Source organism: Protopterus annectens, chromosome 3.part1 (genome assembly GCF_019279795.1).
Source record: "Protopterus annectens isolate FY-2018-M chromosome 3.part1, PAN1.0, whole genome shotgun sequence".
In the NCBI taxonomy this organism is placed as follows: Eukaryota; Metazoa; Chordata; order Ceratodontiformes; family Protopteridae; genus Protopterus; species Protopterus annectens.
In genome coordinates this window covers 1466532545-1466546138 of record NC_056732.1, presented here as the reverse complement: position 1 = coordinate 1466546138, position 13594 = coordinate 1466532545, and the positions used below count along the sequence as shown (strand labels likewise).

Below are 13594 nucleotides of genomic sequence, written 5' to 3'. Positions count from 1 at the left end.
CTACAAGGATGCATGGATCCCTAGCAAAACCAAGACTCACTCCCCTAAGAGAAGGAAACCAGTCTGGTGGACCCCTGCCATAAACAGACTATACAATAGAAGGAGGAAACTAGTTCAGAAAAAAAACAAATCCCAAGAAGGAAAAACATCCCTGATCAATATCAGTAAGAAACTAAGGTCCATCATAAAATCATACAAGGCTAACTTTGAAAGAAAAATAGCCAAAGATTCAAAAGATAACCACAAAGCCTTTTTTAGCTATGTCAAGAATCTAAGTGGCAACTCACAGATATGCTCTGAGCTAATGCAAAATAGCACAAAATATACTGAACCTAATGATATTGCTAACATCCTGGCAGATAGATTCAGTGCAAAGTTCACCCTATTCTCACCCCCAAAAGGGCCCACAATACTGGAAAAGTGCAGTGTCCTGGAAATCACAGTCGCACAGGTGAAAACAGCCCTTTCAAAAGCCAAAAGCACAGCGTCATTGGGGCCAGATGGTGTCCCAGGCTCCGTCTTGCATGAAGTACAGAACGAACTAACCCCCCCACCTAAACACACTTTTCAACCTCAGCCTGTCCACAGGCTACATGCCCATAGAATGGTGCAGAGCAATGGTTATTCCGCTCCACAAAGGAGGGGCCACAACTGACCCTGGTAACTATCGCCCCATAAGCCTGACTTGCCTGGTCTGCAAGGCTATGGAGCGCATCATCATGGAACTCATTAACAAAGACATTGGGAACCTCCAAACACTTGACCTGACCCAGTTTGGCTTTGTTAATGGCAGATCATGCCTACTAAACCTGGTTGACTTCTTTGAGACAGTCACCAAGGCCATAGATGAGGAGAAGGTGGTTCACACAGCCTACCTTGACCTTGCCAAGGCTTTTGACACCATTCCCCACATGGGAATTATAGAAAAACTCACCAGCCTGAACATAAACCCCTACATCACGAGATGGGTTGCCAACTGGCTTACAGACAGAACTCACACGGTAAGAATTGCGGGCTTCAGGTCTGACTCTAAACCAGTCACAAGTGGTGTCCCACAAGGCTCGGTCCTGGGACCCCTACTGTTCGGCATATATTTCTCAGAAGTACAGGCTAACACAGGAGGACTATGGCTAACCAAGTTCACTGATGACTGCAAACTGGGAGGCATAACTGACTCTCTGGCTAACACGGACATTCTCTAAAAGGGCCTTACTGAGACATACAACTGGTTTCAAAGTCATGGTCTCAAGCTAAATGCCAAAAATGCATAGTCATCCCATTTGGGAAAATCAAAACACCCATGAATTACCACATAGGTGGCAGCCCCCTTAATACAGAAGAGGTAATAAGAGAACTGGGAACCCAGGTAGATAGTAATCTCTCCTTTGACAATCATATTGCCAAAGTAGTTAGGAAATCCTTCTATGTAGCCCATCTAATTACTAAAGGGTTCACATCTAGAAATAAAGAGGTTATAGTGCCCCTCTACTCATCACTCATCAGATCCATCATTTGGGATGTACCTCACAAGACACTTCCAACAGCTGGAAAGACCATAAAAGTACCTCACCAAGAGGATTACGGGCCTCAAACATATGTCCTATGCAGCTCAACTGGAAAAACTCAAGCTGTACTCAGTGGCATATCGCTTACACAGAGGTGATCTCTACCTGACTTACAAAGTCATGTCCAACTCAGAATTGATGGACATGCTCCACCTAAAGAAATCCAAGTCACTGCGAGCCACTCGCTCTAGTGAGCTAAACCTCAACACAACAATAAATAGAACATGCTGGAGTAATAGATTCCTGTCACAGAGACTCCCCATGCTTTGGAACAAAATTCCTATCTACATTAGGCAGAGCCCCTCACTAACACTCTTCAAGAGAAACCTTGATGAATGGATGGGTAACAGAAAATGCACCCCTGGGATCACTTCATTGGCTGTTCTTGACAGAGGCTCAGTTAATTAATCAATGGGGCGGCGAAAGCTGACACACTCTGACTAGGCTTATAAATGCCCTCGGGCAGATAGCCTAGTACCCACCTATGAACCTATGAACCTAAATGACAAGGCATGAGTTTTAAGCTTTTTTAAATACATGTATTTATTCAGGGTTGCTGATTGGATAATTTAAATATTAATTGGTATAAATATGTATAGTTTGGTATGAGTCTGCATCTGATGAAGTCTGTTTTAACTAGACAAAACCTCTGAGTTGGTGAAGGGTGTTTATGTGCCTTTATGTGCTTTGGTTTTAAACCTTGGAAGCTACTTGTGTGAATTAAACTTGGATTTTTGCATCAAAGAACAATTGACTGCTGTACTTCCTGTCAAGGGTACTTGTGAGGAGTGTTTTTTATAAAATCAGTGAATTCCATGCCTGGATGTCTAACTACACTCCTGATATTGTCTCCCTGACTGAAACCTGGCTAAAACCATCTAACCTAGACTGTGATATCCTCCCCCCAGGATACAATATTCTAAGACTAGACTGTCTAAAAAAAAAAGGGGGGGGGGGTTGGAGTGGCCATTGTCTACTCAGATCACCTTAGTCTCACTAGACTTAACAAACCCACTCCCTCCTTCTCACCCGCTGAACTGCTGTTAGCTAATCTGAAACTTAACTTCACAACCATCACCATGACAGGTATATATATATTCCCTCAATGAACAACGTCACCAGGCTAGAAGATATTCTCTCATATCTTTCCGAGCACATACATAATGGGACCATCCTTTTTGGGGATGTTAACATAAACTGGTTAAACCTACAGGCTCCTAACTCTACTACTTGTATTAACTTATATGGCTTTACGCAACTAGTCTCAGCACCTACCCACACTAACAGATCTCATAATCCTAGTACTCTATTAGATGGATTCTAGTCTTCAATACCCTTAAGTACCATAACCCAAAATCCTATCAAACTCTCTAAGGGATCACTCCCCTGTAAAAGTGCTAAGATACACACCTCACTTCTCTATGCCACATAAATATATCACCTGTCATAAACTTGCTAACTTCTGCCCTGCAACTTTTAATGTCCTCCTTTGCAGAACTAACTGGTCACCCCAGCCATACTCCCCTTAGATGAAGCTGTCCACTACTTTAACTCTACCTTCCAAAACATCCTTAATTCGCTCGCTTCACTCCATGCAGTCAGAATTATAACTAATACATCCCCTTGGTTAACATATGATACCCGCTCAATAATGAAAAATAAAGACAGGACATGGAAACTATGGCTAAAAACTAAACTTCCTGCCCACTTGATATAATATAAATAACTTAGAAACCTAGCTAAAAAGCACATTATCAAAGACAAGAAGGACCACTACCTCAACCCCCTGATCATTCAAAGGTCCAACCCCAAAAAATTCTGGAACTCGATAAATCAAATTTTGCACCCAGGTCACCCTTCTCATCCCAACCCATACCCAAATAACACACGTATAGAAACTGACATCCCTTTGAACACCTACTTCATTGAATCCATATCAAAGATGCTAAACCCTATCCCCTCCTCTGCTAGCTCTAATGACTACGCTTCTTCACCCCCACTCTAAATTCCACTAACTCTCTCCCTCTTGAACCTGTTCCCACCAACTATATCAAGTCTCTGCTTTCCAAACTTAAACCCTGTTCCTTTTCTGCTGACAATCTCCCACCCTATTTTGTACCGATAGCTGCTGAGTCCATTGCTATCCCTGTATCTATCCTAATAAACTGCTCCATCTCTGAATCTAAAGTCCCTTCTACCTGGAAAGAATTCTACACATTACCCATACAAAAAGGAGGTAATTCTACCAAAATTTCTAACTTCAGACCTACTGCTATACTCTCACCTCCCTCAAAAATATTAGAAAAATGCATTCACAAGCAAGTCATGCAATACCTATTGCAGGAAAACTTGCTCACTCCCACTCAGCATTGCTTTCACCCACAACACAGCACTACAACTGCCCTACTATCCTTCATCCATACTCTCTCTCAGGCAAGAGACAACAATAAACATGTCTCCTGTCTTTTCCTTGACCTCTCTAAAGCCTTTGATACTGTTTCCCACTCTCTTTTTCTAATCAAACTATTTAACCTCAACTTTTCCACTGCTACTGTTGCCAGGTTTTCCAGCTCTCTCTCTGAGCGTAAGCAATCAGTGAGATGGCTCTCAGCACTCTACCCTCCTCTCCTAGTAAAAATGGGTGTCCCACAAGGATCCATCCTTGGCCCGCTACTGTTTAACATCTTCAGTAATCATCTCTATACCGCCTGCCCCGAGTCATCTCTCATACAATATGCAGATGACTCTACAGTCATCACTATCTGAGATACTCCCTCAGAGCTTATCTCTGCTACCCAAGAATCCTTCAACTCTGTAGAAACCTGGTTTTCTCAAAATCAACTTATTCTTAACCCCAAAAAACAAAACTCCTTTTTTTTTCTTCCTGAAAACCTCACCCACCTCAAAACTAATTTTTCCGTACTATCCCTAGATAACACCTCCATCACTGTTAAAAACAACACAAAAGTTTTAGGAGTCATAATTGATGACCAACTTAAATTTGACTTGCATGTAAACAACTGTATAAAAAAATACATCAAAAACTTGGGCTTCTCTATCGAAACAAAAGTTTCCTCATTACCAAAGCTAAAATTACCCTCTCTCATGCCTACCTCCTACCTAGCCTATTATACAGCTCCCAAATTCTTACAAATCTAAACTCTACATTACTAGCCAAGATAGAGACAACTTACAACAAGGAAGCTAGATTTGCTGCACAACAAACCTACAAGTCTCATCATTGTCTTTCCCTAAAACACCTAAACTGGCTTGAGCTTCCCCACTAGCTACTTCTCTCCCAACTCCTCATAGTGAAATCATACCAGAAATCTTACTGTTCCAGCCTATCTCCTCTCATTTCACATTACAACCCCACCAGGCCACTAGGCAGCTCTAACCAAGACCTGCTACAAATATACAAACCCAAGACCAAAATTGGAGGCAACCTGTATAGCTACCATCCTTCTATATTTTGGAACAAACTTCCACTATAAATCAGGTCCCTTAAAAATATTAGTCACTTCAAAGCTGCAGCCAGAGAATATCTAAAATCTCATTGGTCCTGCCTCTGTACCCAACCTCCCTAAACCCTAGTCCAACTATGGCCCTTGTGTACCTCTACTGCCATGTCTTTTATACCATAAATGTCTCTAAGCCAGGATATGTACTGCTATTGTATAACACTAAAACAGTGGAAAAATGAAATTGTGATATTTGATTGTTTGCATTATGCTGACTTTCTACTGTAGAGAGATTCTGATAATTGTATTTTTCTAATTGTTTCTGTGGTGACTATTCTCTGTAAAACCTATTTTAAGTAGTCATTTGTCTTTCGTTTTAAAACTTAATGCAATATTGTGGAGCTTTTCTCCCTGGGCCGCTGCTGAAAAAGGACTACTCAGCTCAGTCGGACAGTCCCGATCAACAAATGTAAAATAAATAAGTAAAATGTGCCTATTTGTCTACTGTGTAACATGGAACAAAGCACTTAAACAGGCAATGCTTCAGGGCGGAATCTGAGAAAGGTCCATGAGGATAACTGCACCATTCTGGTTAGAAAAGACAAATAAATAAAATATATCATTCCTACTGACTCACACTAGACATACTTAGGACCTCATTTTTACACTACATTCTTCATTGTAGACCCACTTTAACCTTCCATATTTACTACTCTCCACTTAACTACCCTACCTACTCTGACTAGTGGTTAACCTATCACCTCCTTATCTTCCTCCCCCTAAACTTACCTCTAATAGTCAGAATTCTACTGATTGTTTTTTCAGACTCTCCTTCTCTTGGCCAAAATAACTCCAACCAGATCCCTGATGCCTTTAATAACTACTTTACAGAAGCCATTCAAACCCTAGCCAATTCTTTACCTCCTCTTACTGCTTCACCACTAAATACCTCAAAGACTTCATCTCCTACCTTTCAAATACAACCTGTACCTACATCTCTCATCTGTAAGCTCCTTCAAAAATTGAAACCCTGCACCCATTCTGCTGACCGTCTCCCAGCTGAATACCTGCAAATTGCCGCAAAAGTCATAGACTATCCCATCTCTATCCTTATTAATAGAACTATCTCAGAAGGCAAAATCCCTGCCATATGGAAAGTATCCCACATCATCCCTCTACATAAAGGTGGATCATCAATTGAGCTTTCTAACTTTCAGCCTATTGCCTTACTCTCCCCAATAGCTAAGATAATGGAAACATGTATTCACAAACAACTACTTAACCACCTTCTACAAAATAATCTACTGGCAAACTGCCAACATGGCTTCAGGCCATTCCATAGCACAACGACTGCCCTGCTATCCTTCACCGACTCTATAAACAAAAATCGTAACAATAACTCTTTTTCCTCTGCGCTATTTATTGACCTGTCAAAAGCCTTTGATATGGTTAACCATAATTTACTTCTAGACAAACTAAAAGTCAATTCACTCGATCCACAAGCATTACAATGGTTTAGGTTTTATCTGGAAAACAGACAGCAAGCAGTACTTTGGGATAACAATCTGTCTACACTACTTCCAGTAAGTATTGGAGTACCCCAAGGCTCTATCTTAGGTCCCCTTCTTTTTTCCTTATTTATTAACGATCTACACATAAACATTCCACAAGCCACCTGCATTCAATATGCAGATGACTCTACCTTAATCTGTACATCTAAGAACATAGCCTCTCTCCAGTCCCTCACCCAAACTGTTTTCCATAATGTTGAAAATTGGTTTATGCAACACTGCCTCCTCCTAAATCCCAAAAAAACAAAATTACTACTTTTTACTCCAACTCATAAATCACCTCATCCATTCTTCTCAATAACCTCTAACAATGCTACCAACATAACCCCAGATACTACAACCCGCCTACTAGGTGTTACAATTGATAATCGCTTCAACTATGATGATCACATTAACTCCACTATAAAGTCTGTTAATAAAAAACTTGGTACCCTCTATAGAATTAAACCCTTCCTTACTCCTTCTGCCAGAAAAACTATTGCCCAGACCCACCTTATTTCTACCCTTTTCTATGCCTCTGCTATATATACTAACCTATCTAAAAACAACCTCTCCAAACTTTCCAGCTGTTATAACAGCATTGCTAGATTCATCACATGCCCCCCCTTTAAAACTCACCACTGCCTCAACCTCAAACAATTGGGATGGCTAGAATTACAGAACCACATACTTTGTCAACAATTACTTATCACCCAAAAGATCCTATACCACCCCAACAACACCCTTATCCTCAATAATATGATTACACCATACAAAAATCTGGCTACACTACGCTCTGCTAATAAGCTCCTAGTTTCCTCTATTAAATCTAAGAACAAAGCTGGTGACTCACTTTTCTCAAACACAGCAGGTAAAAACTGGAATCAGCTTCATTCTGAAATATCAACTCTTGCTTCTACTTCTCTATTTAAAAAACATCTTAAAGAACATCTTAAAACTCACTGGCCTTGTCCATGTGTGAACCCAGACTGATATCTCTTTCCCCTTCCTGCTCTCACCCCTTTCTCTACTCCTCTAACCTATGCCTCTAATTCTAGTCACTACACTTTCCTTCATAGTATGAGGATAAAAAAAAGGGTTCTCTCTCCTAATTGGGTCTTGCTCAAACTTACTATTGTGTTGAGTTTAATTTTTCTTTTGACCAATGTTGCCTCTGTACTGTGATTTTACGTGTCTTTTTATATATTGTTAATTTTGTCACTGTTTATGCTTGGAGCTTTTCTCCCCGGGCCTCTACTGAAAATGGACATATATCCAGTTAGACTAGCCCGGTCAACAAATGTAAAATAAAAAATAAAATAAATATAAAAGTTGTCAGTTTAATTCTTGATTGATTCATTGTCAGGGTCAGTAAATGTAAAGGAGTTGGATGGTTCAGTGAAGAACAGCTCATAAGATCAGTGATTAAGGTTCCTGTCTCACAACGTCAGGATCTGGGGCTCAGTCGTGATCTATAATCACTCTGTTTGTGGAATTTTACATAATCTTCTCATAGCTTTATGCTCTTTCTGCAGATACTCTGGTTGTATTTCACCTCCAAAAAATAATCTTGGACTGTCCATATGCACATATGGTTTAAAATGTTGAAGCCCATATGATTGCAAGAATATGGTTGAAATTTTAAAATGTCAAACCACATTGGCTGAGACTGTGATAGAGTGGAGATCTGGGAATGTGCACTTTTCTCCACTGCAGTGCAATTTTGATATTCATATATATAATTAGTGACAGTGGGGGGACGCAGAGGCACTTGTCTCCTGCAAAAACATTGTTGGTCTAGTTTGTGGGTTTTCACAATTTAAAACGTTGACCATATGATCTCAATCATATGGGTTTCACATTTTAAATTGATGATCTTATGAACTAGGTCTGCACGCGCGCGCACACACACACACACACACACATATATATATATATATATATATATATATACATATATATATATATATATATATATATATATATATGATTATATAATGAATGATCAAACTGTTTCATGGTTGTCAACACTAAAAGCATCAAGCCAGAACACATTGACCATGCATTATACCAACAACATACCAAAGTGACACACAGTACATAGAAAAAAGGAAATTTCCTTTTCCAATGTACTACCAATAACTCTGCCACACATTCAGCTCAAATTCTTCTGAATAGTGATACTATTATGGAGATTCACCTTCCTCCTGCTACATTTTAGTAATGTGTGCTAACCCTAACCCTGCCCCCGCTTCTGACCTTAATATGCAGCTTCCCTTACAAAAATCCCTTAACATAATGGTATCTCCACACAAGACTGCCTGGACACTCACCACACACATCCCACATTCCCACACACACTAATTATTATCCCTCACTAACCCTAAAACACACACACACACACACACACACACACACACACACACACACACACACACACACACACACACACTAACAAATACTAAATCCACCCCCCTTAGCTAACCCTTACCCTAACCCTAAAACACACATACTCACATACAAACTCTCTGCACCACCATTTACCTTTGTCAACTAACCAGAACTCACCCAAAGCAACAGTCACACAAACGGTCCTTTATTCACTTCTTACAGCTGCTCATTTGGGTCACACAAATACTGCCAGTCAGGTGTAAACACACACACACACACACACACACACACACACACACACACACACACACATCTCTCGCTCTCTCTCTCTCTATATATATATATATATATATATATATATATATATATATATATATGTATCTATATATATATATATATATATATATATATATATATATATATATATATTTATAAATGGGTGTGGTTTGTCAACATTTGGTTAATCGATCACATTTGCTCGACATATGCAGACGGTCGACAGGTGTGTGAGATCGACAGTCCCTGGGTAAGGTAAGATTCCCTTTCTCCAAGGATGGTGTGATCTTGGAGTTATATATGTAGTATATATATATATATGATTTGCAGAGGTTGTGGGGAGGCTTTGCCTCTTTTTTTTTTTAAATTGCATGTGCCAAGCTAATTTTTCAGTGCATGTTTGTTAACATGTCAATGTTTGGTTTGTTGACCTTTTGCAGTCGATGTTTGACAACTTGAAGTATGGGCTACTTGACTAAAGTGAGTAGATCCATATATATATATATATATATATATATATGTATGTATACAGAGGAAGATGCTTTACTGGCCTAGGGTTCGGCAGAAAAGAGTCTGAGAGGGACAGTTCAGTTAACTGGTTAACAAGTGCTCAGTAATTTTTGCTTCATTAAAACAAAGAGCTTTTAGGAAGCTAAGCACTGTCTAAATCATATTTTTGCCTTTGTTAATGTATAGGTGACATTCTTTTTGCATCCTTTTTATGGGTACTCTCTTGTCCAAACAGCATGTCTCAACAGACCCTGTATAGATGCATTTGATTCTCCACCCTGCATATTGATAATAGTCATTTTAGAGTGGTATTGAGAACGATATAGCCATGACCCATTAATGGTTTGGTATTTTACCTACCTGCACCCTCCCAGCAGCCAGTCACTTCTCTGCTGTAGTAGTGCCTGCATTGTCAGCCCGATTGGTACAATCTCACTATATGATTCCATGCACCAGTTCTGGCCACAGTGCTTCTGCACTGATTAGTAGGCCTAAGGAATCGCTTGTCAACAACTGCATGTTGCCTGCAATGAAACAAGTGCTGCATAAGCAGCAACCTAAGCCCTTTCTATCCCAAGATGTTTGGACTGACACAGTCCACTCCAGTCCCCTTCAGTCAGCTCTTCCATTTCCTGGTCTTGCTAGTCAAGCCCATGTCACAGAGCCACAGTCAAGGTTTCACCCCTCTGGACCTCAGAGCTGGTGATGAACTACCTTTCCTAGCTCCTCTGCCCACTAATCATTCCAATGAATAATCTGCATTTTTCTGCTCAACAGTATCCTACTCCTTTATAGTTTTGTAGTGACAGTCACATACTACTGACTGTTAAGAAGCTTTTGTTCCAGTACACTGTTTGTACTTACTGTCAACCATAATAGCATTCAAATTAGTATTAAATGAGAAAAGGTAAAAAATAGATGCTATATCTAATTGATAATGATCTGTACTGCCATAGAAAACGAAACACGTGAATTACAAAAAGATCCTTCATATTCATGTTATCAACTATAATTTTAAGTATTAAACACGGAAACCTTTTTCGGACTTGGAGGAATGTAAACCACAGTGTAATTTATATATAATATAATATAATATACTTTTAATTAGTTGGCCTTTATTCCTAATAGCATTGTAAATGATGTATACCTAGCGCATGAATATTTGAAATCCACCACAATTTGTCATTCCACAGCATCATTGGGAAGGCTAACCTAGATATATAAAACCTCTAATATCTCCTATTATCAAATAAGGGCCACAGCTGTGCTCTCTTCAAATTCTGACCCCTTCATTCTAAAATATGTCCTTCACTTAAAGACATTGTATTCTTGGACTTTCAATGCTTTGCATTTCATAGGTTCATTGGTGTGTACTAGGCTAACAATGACTGGGGCCTTTTTAAGCTAAGCCATGCATCCCACATCTCTGACAAGTTCTGGTACTTTTGTCAAGTGTATGCAGGGGGTTGGAAGATAAAACATTTATAAGCAGGAGCCTGGGATATGAACTATTTATAGACTGCATGTATCCATAAGAGACACCGGTGCCAAACTAGGGATGAATTTCCTGTTCCCCAGCCAATTGTCCAAGTTACACTTCAGTTGGTTTGGGGAGGAACTCTGCTTCACATGGATGGGGAGCTTGTTCCAGAGATGGGGTAGTCTCTGGGATAGAACGCTGTCTCTCCATCAGGTAATATTTATATTAAAATGCTATAGTTATGTTCCCTCTCTCCCTCCTTATTCCAGGCTATGCATGCCACTTTTGGCTGCTTGGTTACCCTTACACTGTTTTTGCTGTCCTTCTCACAGCCTACATTTTCTTAGTGACACTATACATACTGTTTAAATGTACAGCCAGTCCCTCACCTCAAGTTAGTGGTATAGTGACTCATGTAGTAACATTTATACTTCAGTCATTTTTTTCCTATCATGTCTCAAACCTCATATAGTTTAACAGTCCACCCCCTTTTGTTTTGGTCATCTACCTTTTTTGTCTCCTTGTCACCTTTAAAATCTTCCTACAAATATCAAAAATAGACTCATTTGTTCTGTTCCTCTACTTGAAAGGAAAATTATTCCTGTTTGCATCATGGTTGTCATCTTTAAGCACTTAAATGTGTTAATTTTATGCCCTTCCTATTTCACTATAATTTTCCTCACAGAATTCATTGACCACTTGTTGACAGTATTTTGTCAGTCTGTACATACTGTCTCTAGACTCTGTCATCCTTCCTCTAAACCTACATTATAGAGTATTGCAGACATGGTTTGTCTAAGTTCTGGAGTATAATCCTTCTGCTGTGTACCCTCATTAGCTTGCTAAACCATTCTGTTTCCTTCATACAGTGAACAGAGTGGACTTGGTAATAGCTGTAATCACCTCTTTACCATATCTACCTGTACTATGCTGCCCAGCTTTATAGCTCTAGTATTATAGTCACAAGTTTCTTTTCTCCAAATTCCACTACCATGCTGTTTCTGGAACTAAAATGGACACAGTTCCTCCATTGCTGCAGTCTTCAAGGGTTATCCATTAGCCCAGTGCATCTGTCATTCCTGGCAGCTACTACATCTCATTGTATGTCACTTGACAGCATGCTCATCTTGTTCTGGATTTCATACAAAATACTCATTTATGACATGAAAACTCTGCTATTGCAGTATCATACTTTCTGTCACTGTCGGTGATAAGAGTCACCCTTACAGCTCACAAGCACCGCTTGCCATTTTTCTCTATACCTTCATTATTTATTTTACTGTCATCACATGCATCTGCTTATAAATTTGTTTACATTCCCCAAGTTTTCCAGCCTGAAGGCAGTCAAAGGTTTTGGCCAAATCCAAGTATAGGACCACTTATTGTATCAAATGGTCCAACATAGCAGAGGATCATTCATCAGAGAGCTCATTGCAATGCATCTGCTGAAGGCTAACCAAAGCCGCCACCCATTCTGAAATCCCTATGTTTACAAAGAGGATACCAACGTCTCTGTCAGGAATGATTCTATGACTCCCAGTTGAGTTGGTGTGCAACATAAAGACTTATAGTATTCAGACAAAAGAGTCTATTAATGATTGCTCTACAGCAAACTGTTTGGTGTAAGTGAAATATGTAAAAGATGTAAAGCTGTTGCATTTTGCCTGAGACGCAGTGATTTCCATGTGTCTTATAGTAATGAATAAAGCATAAGATCAAAGCTTCCTGTGTGGAGATGCAGGCAGTTCTGCTCCCATATAGAAGCCCTTTTGGACTTTTGGACAACTGGAGTGGACAGAGAATGGTCTTTTGTGCAATAGTCTATTCCCAAGCAGCATCCTTTTCTCTTACATTTTAAGTGAATAAAAAAAAAAGAGTCAGTTGTGGTTGTGTGTAACAATGTTGTGTCTAGAAAACTACTGAAGATGTAAGCAAATTGTTTTGTAAACTTTAACCATCTCCAGAGTGTTCTAGATTGACTTCTGTCAGTATTAAGTACTGAATCTCTCGTCAGTGCCCTCCATCCATCCAATCCCTTACATTTGTTAATATTCATTGTATCTGTCATATCCTATCCAAAACATCAAGCTTCCATTCTTCTGCTTAGAAACAGAACTGAAATAGTAAATGTACACTTCTCTCTGTCACCCCATATTTTCTATATATAGTAGTACTTTCTGATCCATAGTAGCTAGATTTTTGTTCTTCTGTTGTTCTTTCTTTTGTTCATGAAAGGAATCCATCCTTGCACATTCCTATGGAGACATCTGTGAGTTCCAGTACAAAAGTATAGTCCTCACCTTATACAATCATACCTAGAAGTTAAACACACTATTCTGAGTTGTTTGCAGGCCCTATACC

General features: G+C 39.5%; 1 protein-coding gene across 1 annotated transcript in view; it reads left to right on the top strand.

Moving 5' to 3' along the window:
* LOC122797794 (cubilin-like) overlaps positions 1 to 13594 on the top strand; it is a 2156354-nt gene that overhangs the window by 2009172 nt on the left and 133588 nt on the right. The gene's annotated exons all lie outside the window — the stretch shown is intronic.